Consider the following 9,563-nt stretch of genomic DNA (forward strand, 5'->3'; position numbering starts at 1 on the left):
GGCCATCTTTAGCCCTCTGAGATAACACCGCTCCTACTCCAACGGAGGAGGCATCCACCTCTAAGATGAAAGGAGAGTCGATGTCAGGCTGTTTCAGAACAGGCGCAGAGATGAACCTTTGTTTTAAAAGATGAAATGCTTGCATGGCTTCTTCAGACCACTTGGACGGGTTAGCACCCTTCTTAGTGAAAGCAGTAATAGGCGCCACAATGGTGGAAAAGTCTCGTATAAACTTTCGGTAATAGTTGGCGAACCCTAAGAACCTCTGGACCCCTTTGAGGGTTAAGGGTACCGGCCAATTTTGGATTGCTTGTAGTTTCTCAGGATCCATCTCTAGTCCGGAACCGGACACAATGTACCCTAGAAACGGAATGGACTTGACTTCAAAGACGCATTTTTCTAATTTGCAATAGAGATGATTGACACGGAGACGGGACAGAACCTCTTTAACCCAAAAACGATGTTCCTCTAAATCGTTGGCAAAAATGAGGATATCGTCTAGATAGACCACGACATGACGGTATAGAATGTCTCTGAAGATCTCATTGACAAAATGCTGGAAGACAGCTGGAGCATTGCTCAATCCGAAGGGCATGACGAGGTACTCATAATGTCCGTCACGGGTGTTAAAGGCGGTCTTCCACTCGTCACCCTCACGGATCCGGATGAGATTGTATGCACCTCGCAAGTCCAGCTTTGTAAAGATGGTAGCTCCGCTAACTCTGTCAAAGAGCTCAGTAATCAGGGGTAAAGGATAACGGTTCTTGATGGTAATGTCGTTCAAACCTCTGTAGTCGATGCACGGCCGCAGACCACCATCTTTCTTTTTTACAAAAAAGAAGCCTGCGCCGGCTGGAGAAGAAGAAGGTCGAATGAACCCCTTTGCTAGGTTCTCTTTAATATATTCCTCCATAGAATGCGTCTCAGGCAGAGACAACGGATAAGTTCGGCCTCGAGGTGGAACCTTCCCTGGAACGAGATCAATCGGACAGTCCCATTCTCTATGAGGAGGAAGGATATCAGCAGAAGCTTTACTGAACACATCCGTGAAATCTTGATATGGAGGAGGTGGAACATCAGACGACCTGGGGGAGGAAGAACAGACAGGCAATACTTTAAACAAACATGTCTCAGCACAGGAGGAACCCCATGCCAGGATTTGCGTAGTCGTCCAATCAATTGTAGGATTGTGAAGACGGAGCCATGGAAGGCCCAGGACCACAGGATGTGTGGCTCTTGGAATCACTAAAAAAGAAATAAGTTCGGAATGAAGAACTCCCACTCTCAGACGAACTGGTAGAGTCCTTAAAGAAATAACTGCATCAAAAATTTTGCTGCCATCCACGGCAGTTAAAGAAATGGACGAAGGAAGTCTCTCGGTGGGTAGGGACCACCGTTTAACATAGGCTTCGGTAATAAAGTTCCCAGCTGCTCCGGAATCAAGGAGGGCAATGACGTTCCGATAACGTTGAGCAACTTGAAGCGAGACTGGGAGATTACAATCTTGAGGAGATGGAGAGGAGATCATTACTCCTAGCCGGCCCTCTCCTTGGCGAGCTAGGATTTGGAGTTTCCCGGACGTTTGGGACAGGCATTAATGGTGTGAGACGGAGCTGCACAATAGAGACAGAGAAACTCGGAGAGACGTCTTCGGCGCTCAGCAGGAGTTAAACGGGAACGGCCAAGTTGCATGGGCTCATCTTTAGATGGTGACAGTTGACGAGGAGGAGGAGCAGAAGATTTTGGAGCAGATGATCTTCCACGCTCAGTTGCTCTCTTTCTGAAACGTAAATCCACTTTCGTGCAGAGTGAGATTAGCTCATCTAACTTAGAAGGTAAGTCTCTGGTAGCTAACTCATCTTTAATACGCTCAGATAAGCCATGCCAGAATGCAGCATACAGGGCCTCGTCGTTCCATGCCAGTTCGGATGCCAGGATCTGGAACTGTATCAGATATTGTCCTACAGTACGTGACCCCTGGCGTAAACGGAGAATCTCGGATGAAGCTGAGGTTACCCGGCCTGGCTCGTCGAAGATGCGCCTGAATGTTGACACGAAGGCAGTGTAGGAAGATAGCAGGGTGTCGGACCTCTCCCATAACGGTGATGCCCAATCAAGGGCTGAGCCACTGAGAAGAGAAATAATGTAGGCAATTTTTGTACGGTCACTGGGAAAATTGCCAGGTTGTAGCTCAAACTGAATCTCACACTGGTTGAGAAATCCCCTGCAGAATCTTGGAGATCCGTCAAATTTTGCTGGCGTTGGAAGATGAAGACGTGGAGCAGAAATGGGTAAGGTGGGTGGGGTTATAGCTGGAGTCACTGTGGTTGACGCACCAGACGCGCCTGATCCACGGAGAGTTGTCTGAATCCCATCCAGCCGAGTAGAGAGATCCTGGAGACAGCGGATGATGTGGCCCTGTGCAGCCTCCTGATGTTCTAGTCGGGCTGCCAGTTCTTGCATCGGCCTGGCCGCTTGATCCTGGTCTCCGGCTGGATTCATTAGGTCAGTGCTTACTGTCACAACTGAGGGCCTGAGCTGACGGGAGGCAGCCTCAGTTGTAGGGGCTGAGATGTACCGGAACCTGGGAGGTTGTATCAGACCCCTGGACATGTAAGTAACATGAATAATAACTGCCCGAAGGCGTGACCACGACAACTTGGATAAAAGTCAATGATGTTGTGACAGGACGGTGCCGTACGGGAGCACTCGCTGCTTCCGCGTCCCGTTGACTGCGCACAGAATGGAAGGTCAAGCCGCACGAGGCCTGACCACATAGGGGATTCCCGCTTACCGTCAGTAACCGCCTGTTACTGACTCCACCCACTGCGTTGTGGGCGGGTTCTTGCTGCCACCACCAAACTCCTAACCTGCCGTGGCGTTTGGAACCACGGTTCTGCTCTGTATGTGCCGACGCACTGCTTTACCACACCTGTGTGGTGTCGACGAATCCCCCCTAGCCACTTGCTAGGCCTCTACCGGTAGCTGGCGGAAGGCGGAGCTTGGAGACGCTAGGTGCTTCCCTGGACAGCCGGAGGACGGGGCTAGGTTTGGCCTAACCCTGTTGGTCACAAGATGAAGCAGTCTTCTTGAGGCAAAGATGTTTATTTGCTCAATAGTTCTAAAGAGAACCCTTCCCTATTGCTAGGGGCAACAGCATACAGCAAAATGTCTAGCAGAATAAAGATGGTACAACTACAACCTGGAGGCACGCAGGTCTCCTTTTTATGTCAGTTTTCCACACAGTATCACAGGGAGGTAAGCCCTCCCTGTCTTCTCCAACCAATCAGGTTATTTTACAAAATACCAATAAATCACATTTTACAAGGACATAAGTGCAATAAAACAATATCCTCCTTCCTCTGACACAGGCGTTTGGTATCAGATTAACATTCACTATTGATAAATTTATCACATAGCTTCAAAACACAATGTTTCTGTCTCATTCACATCTCCAGGCAAACCCAGTGTCTGAGACCACAACAGGAAGGCTACAATACAAACAGTCTTCCTTCCTGCATAGGTCGCTCGCATGTCAATTAAATCAGGTACATGAAACAAGTTCCAAGCCCATAAACCCAGTGATTAGCATCTCTCTCTAAAGAACTTACACATCAAAAGGTATTGTCCTTTACACCTCTCTGATAGGAAGTGGCATGCTAAGGGCCCTGTCCCATTCCCAAAGGATAAGACATGATTATTCAGACATCTATAATAGTAAGTGCATTTTCCTCTTTAAATATACAGATGACCACATCTTGAATATAAAATACAGTTAAACATGCATTCCTGCAATTGTGCATAGAGCACTACATATGACATGTTAAAACACATCATTAAACAAACTTTTAAACAGTCCGTACCCAGCGCCGTAAGTACGTTTAACAGTGACGCCCAGCGCCCATTGTCCCTTAATATGGCGCCAGGCACAAGGGTTAACACCTTCAGTGCCGCAGCCGCCATTACACGTGTGGCTGGTTGGTCTCTCCGGCCACACTCCTCCCCCCCCATTCAAGCGGGTCAACCAGGGACCCATGTCCCAACGATTTGGGTCCTGGTCCCGCAGTCCGTTGGGGTGAAGGGGACGCTACCTGGGATGTGTAGGCTCTGGCCTAGACAGTTCATCCATAGTGCAGTGGGCCTCTCTTCGTGGGTGCACAATCTTCAAATAGTCCACCTGAAGTCCAAGTTCAAGGCTCCACCACAAAAGTCTGTCCAATTCCCCCAAGGTAGGTTGCAGCCACCTAACAGGTAGGTGGTAAGTCACCACGGTGGGGGGCCGGTTACAAACAAGTGCCACCCACGGTGTCCCAATTGTGGCATACCCCACCTCCCACAATAGCAGTTTCCTGCTCAAACAGGCCACAGGGTGCTCCTGCCCATATGGCTCTTTCTGGCTCGGTACAGCTCCCAGTCCGTGCAGTGGCGCAATAGTTCGTAACACACAGTCCTGGTCAAGAATGTGCGCCATCAGCACTGGAGCGGGTACCCGAGCCTTCTTCAATGACTGGAATGCCAACTCGCAAGCGGGTGCAAAGTCCACTGACTTGGGAATGCCCTTCCTAGCCACCTCTGTCAAGGGGTTCACTACAGGACTAAAGTCAATGACAACATGTCCGTAGGGCCTTACAGGTTCTAAGGTCAGTACCGGTCTGGGTGATGTGGGTCGGGGACAGCCTCTGGTTGCCTCCACCCCCTCTGGGTTGGGCCTACCCCTGTCTCCTCCCACATGGTGCCCCAGGCACTGCACCTCCGTCATACCTATCTGGCAACTGTCTGCCCTTACTGTCAGACCTGCCCTCCAATCCTCCTCTGTCGACCTATGACTCGGGAAACCTACCCTGTCACCTAGGCCTACTCCTTCCTCCTCGTCCGCTACCTGTGCCACAGTGATGGCGGCCAGACCACCAGCCTCTGGATCCTGTGTGGCATCCACTACAGGGAGGCTGCGTGTCTTCCCCGATCTACTGTGCACAGGCAGGGGACCTGCTATGTCCACAGCAACTTGCTGCAAGGGTTCTCCTATGGGCAGAGGCCCAGAGACAACACAACCGCTGGAGTGCCCCGGCTGCCAACGCATGGCACCAGCCTTACATTTGGTCTGGGCGTCATCCGACATTCCAGACCAGGGTAAGCTCTGTGTCAGGCACTTCAGGGTACGGTCTGTCTCCGGGTTTCTGTCCAAAGGGGTTTCGCTGGCAACCGACATCGGTTGCGCAGGAACGTTCCCTGAGGGGACCAGTTGGACACATTCCCTATCTGGTCTATCCCCTCCCACTTTCCTGGCTACCCTGTACCTTAACCCTTCCCGCCAGGTCAAACTTCCTGCCCCAACCCTGTCAAGGCCGCTGCCAGAGTGGCGCCTCATGCCTTTCGGGGATGGGTCAGAGAGTTGAGCCTCCCTAAACTCCTGCCTGTGGCCCTCAATCTCTCCTAAATTGGGACACTCTACAGGGGGATCTAGGTGGGGACTACTAGGGTCAGTCTGGTAGGGGTCAGTCATGGAAAAGTCAGTGTGGTTTTTCATACTCACCGCCGGAGTTGACAAACCACTTGGGTCAGGAGCATCATTGGGCACCCCCACAGGATCAAACGAGCTGGAACCGACATCCTCTGCGTTGCTAGGAGACGTAGGCATACCAGAGGCAAAAGGCATGCGGGGTCGATGTACTGATCTAGCCGCTGTGATCTTTTCCTCTGGGCTGGTTGATGCTGTGGTTGGCTGTGCTGGCAGTTGTCTAGCAGCTGTAGTCTTTTCCTCTGGGCTGGGCTGTGCTGGAGTAGCTGATGTCAACGCTGGTTTTGGAACTTGACTCCGGGGAATGGCGCCAACAAACATAGTGACGATCCCACCACCCAGATCATTTCCTAGGACCACATCAGTTGGGAGACCATCCATGACGGCAACTTCTCGCAACTCTGGTCCAGCTCCCCAGTCCAGGTAGACTCTTGCCATGGGAACCGCTTTTTCTGTTCCTTCTGCCAGGGTGACCGTGGCAGTGCGACCCTGCAATACTGCAGCAGGATCTATAAGGTGGGGGCTCACCACAGTGATTGAGGCCCCAGAGTCTCTTAGGCCTTCTCCCTGCAGGGGTCCCACGTGGACTGGCTGCAGGTGCCTCCACATGTTGTGTAGGGGCTGTTTGGCCATGCAGGTGACTCTCTCCGCAGAGTGCACCTGTCTCTCGCCACACTCCATCGGACTGACTGGAGGGGGAACAGTCTCTGTAGGCTCATCTCCTCTTGTCAAACAAGCGATCCGGGCTCCAGCACTCGGATTTGGGGCACGAGTCTGGGGTGCTTGGGATGCAGGACAGTTCATCCTCAGATGTCCGATTTTCCCACAGCCGTAGCACTTCTTCTCCAGTCGTGGCACCGATGATCTCTGATCAGTTGCAGGGACGCTGCGGTGCGGTTGCTGGCTAAGAGCACCCGGGTTGGATGATGCTTGTCTTTGGGGGTGATGAGCTGAAGAGGGGGGTCCCCTTGGTGGTACAGTCTGTTGGAGCTGGCTGCTGGCAGGGCGCTTCTGCCCCCGTGGCCGAATTGCCACATATTTGTCGGCTAATTGGGCAGCCATTTTTAAGCTGGGTGGCTCCCGATCTAGCACCCACTCCTTCACTTCTTGGGCGCACCTGCGGTAGAACTGCTCCCTGCAGGTCAGGTCGATCAGTGCGTCCCATGTAGTGGCTTCCGAATCCTTCACCCACTTCACCATGTACTGCCGCAGCTGGGTGGCGAACTGCTCATGGGTGCTGCTAGGATTCTTAGGCAAGTCTCTGAACTTCTTCCTGTAAGACTCTGGAGTGATGAAGAATCGCTGGAGGAGGGCCTTCTCGACTTCGTCGTAGTTCCCACAGTCCTCCGTCGCCACTCCTCGATAGGCCTCCAAGGCCTCTCCATGCAGAGTGGGCACAAGGTGTCTCACCCACTCTGACTTGGGTAGATCATGTAGTTTACAAGTCCTCTCAAAGACTTGCAAATGTCCATCAATGTCCCCGTCACTGTCTGCAAACTTGGCAAACTGAATGCGTCCCGATCTGTGTACAACAGCTGACAACGGCTCCCGGGGTACCACGGCCTGTGGTGCCCGCTCCGCATGCCACATCCGGATGACAAGCATGCATTTTTGCTCCGTTGCCCTTTCCCCCAATTCCGCTAGCCGATCTGCTAGGGTATCCGGGTCGCCCCCCCTGGGACGTTGGGATCCTGGCCCTGCTAGGGATTGCTGGGAAACATTGCTGCTGTGAGAGAGGGCGGGGCTTGTGGTTCTCACCGGTTCCTTACGAAGGTCCACTGTTGGGCCGTCCTCTGCGATGCTGACGCCGTCAGTGCTCTCCACCTCCGCCCGATGAGACTCCTCCACGCTCCTGAGCGCCGCCTTCATAACGCTTCTGGACGCGTTGGAAGGGATATCCACACCCTTCTCCTGGCACACGATCTCCAAATCGCCCTTGGACAATCCGCTGAATTCCGCCATCTTGTGCGTTCTCCTGCGCTGCAGTTACTCCTCTCCTGAGTAACTCGGCTTCTCCAATCGGGTGATGAAAAGCCGCCTGGGATTATCCCACCACTATGCCACCAATTTCTGTGACAGGACGGTGCCGTACGGGAGCACTCGCTGCTTCCGCGTCCCGTTGACTGCGCACAGAATGGAAGGTCAAGCCGCACGAGGCCTGACCACATAGGGGATTCCCGCTTACCGTCAGTAACCGCCTGTTACTGACTCCACCCACTGCGTTGTGGGCGGGTTCTTGCTGCCACCATCAAACTCCTAACCTGCCGTGGCGTTTGGAACCACGGTTCTGCTCTGTATGTGCCGACGCACTGCTTTACCACACCTGTGTGGTGTCGACGAATCCCCCCTAGCCACTTGCTAGGCCTCTACCGGTAGCTGGCGGAAGGCGGAGCTTGGAGACGCTAGGTGCTTCCCTGGACAGCCGGAGGACGGGGCTAGGTTTGGCCTAACCCTGTTGGTCACAAGATGAAGCAGTCTTCTTGAGGCAAAGATGTTTATTTGCTCAATAGTTCTAAAGAGAACCCTTCCCTATTGCTAGGGGCAACAGCATACAGCAAAATGTCTAGCAGAATAAAGATGGTACAACTACAACCTGGAGGCACGCAGGTCTCCTTTTTATGTCAGTTTTCCACACAGTATCACAGGGAGGTAAGCCCTCCCTGTCTTCTCCAACCAATCAGGTTATTTTACAAAATACCAATAAATCACATTTTACAAGGACATAAGTGCAATAAAACAATATCCTCCTTCCTCTGACACAGGCGTTTGGTATCAGATTAACATTCACTATTGATAAATTTATCACATAGCTTCAAAACACAATGGCCCTCATTCCGAGTTGTTCGCTCGGTATTTTTCATCGCATCGCAATGAAAATCCGCTTAGTACGCATGCGCAATGTTCGCACTGCGACTGCGCCAAGTAACTTTGCTATGTAGAAAGTAATTTTACTCACGGCTTTTTCATCGCTCCGGCGATCGTAATGTGATTGACAGGAAATGGGTGTTACTGGGCGGAAACACGGCGTTTCAGGGGCGTGTGGCTGAAAACGCTACCGTTTCCGGAAAAAACGCAGGAGTGGCCGGAGAAACGGTGGGAGTGCCTGGGCGAACGCTGGGTGTGTTTGTGACGTCAAACAGGAACGACAAGCACTGAACTGATCGCACAGGCAGAGTAAGTCTGAAGCTACTCTGAAACTGCTAAGTAGTTAGTAATCGCAATATTGCGAATACATCGGTCGCAATTTTAAGAAGCTAAGATTCACTCCCAGTAGGCGGCGGCTTAGCGTGTGTAACTCTGCTAAATTCGCCTTGCGACCGATCAACTCGGAATGAGGGCCAATGTTTCTGTCTCATTCACATCTCCAGGCAAACCCAGTGTCTGAGACCACAACAGGAAGGCTACAATACAAACAGTCTTCCTTCCTGCATAGGTCGCTCGCATGTCAATTAAATCAGGTACATGAAACAAGTTCCAAGCCCATAAACCCAGTGATTAGCATCTCTCTCTAAAGAACTTACACATCAAAAGGTATTGTCCTTCACACCTCTCTGATAGGAAGTGGCATGCTAAGGGCCCTGTCCCATTCCCAAAGGATAAGACATGATTATTCAGACATCTATAATAGTAAGTGCATTTTCCTCTTTAAATATACAGATGACCACATCTTGAATATAAAATACAGTTAAACATGCATTCCTGCAATTGTGCATAGAGCACTACATATGACATGTTAAAACACATCATTAAACAAACTTTTAAACAGTCCGTACCCAGCGCCGTAAGTACGTTTAACAGTGACGCCCAGCGCCCATTGTCCCTTAATATGGCGCCAGGCACAAGGGTTAACACCTTCAGTGCCGCAGCCGCCATTACACGTGTGGCTGGTTGGTCTCTCCGGCCACAGATGTTTATTATGACAACTCCGCAACACAGCAGCAGTAAAAGAAAACGTAAAAGTCAGCAAAGAATAAATACAGTTCCTGGGTACTACAGGATGGCAGGAGCCACAGGGCACTGGTAGTGTGAGATAGTTCTTATGATC

This window comes from Pseudophryne corroboree, chromosome 7 (assembly GCF_028390025.1).
Source record: "Pseudophryne corroboree isolate aPseCor3 chromosome 7, aPseCor3.hap2, whole genome shotgun sequence".
Taxonomy (NCBI): Eukaryota; Metazoa; Chordata; class Amphibia; order Anura; family Myobatrachidae; genus Pseudophryne; species Pseudophryne corroboree.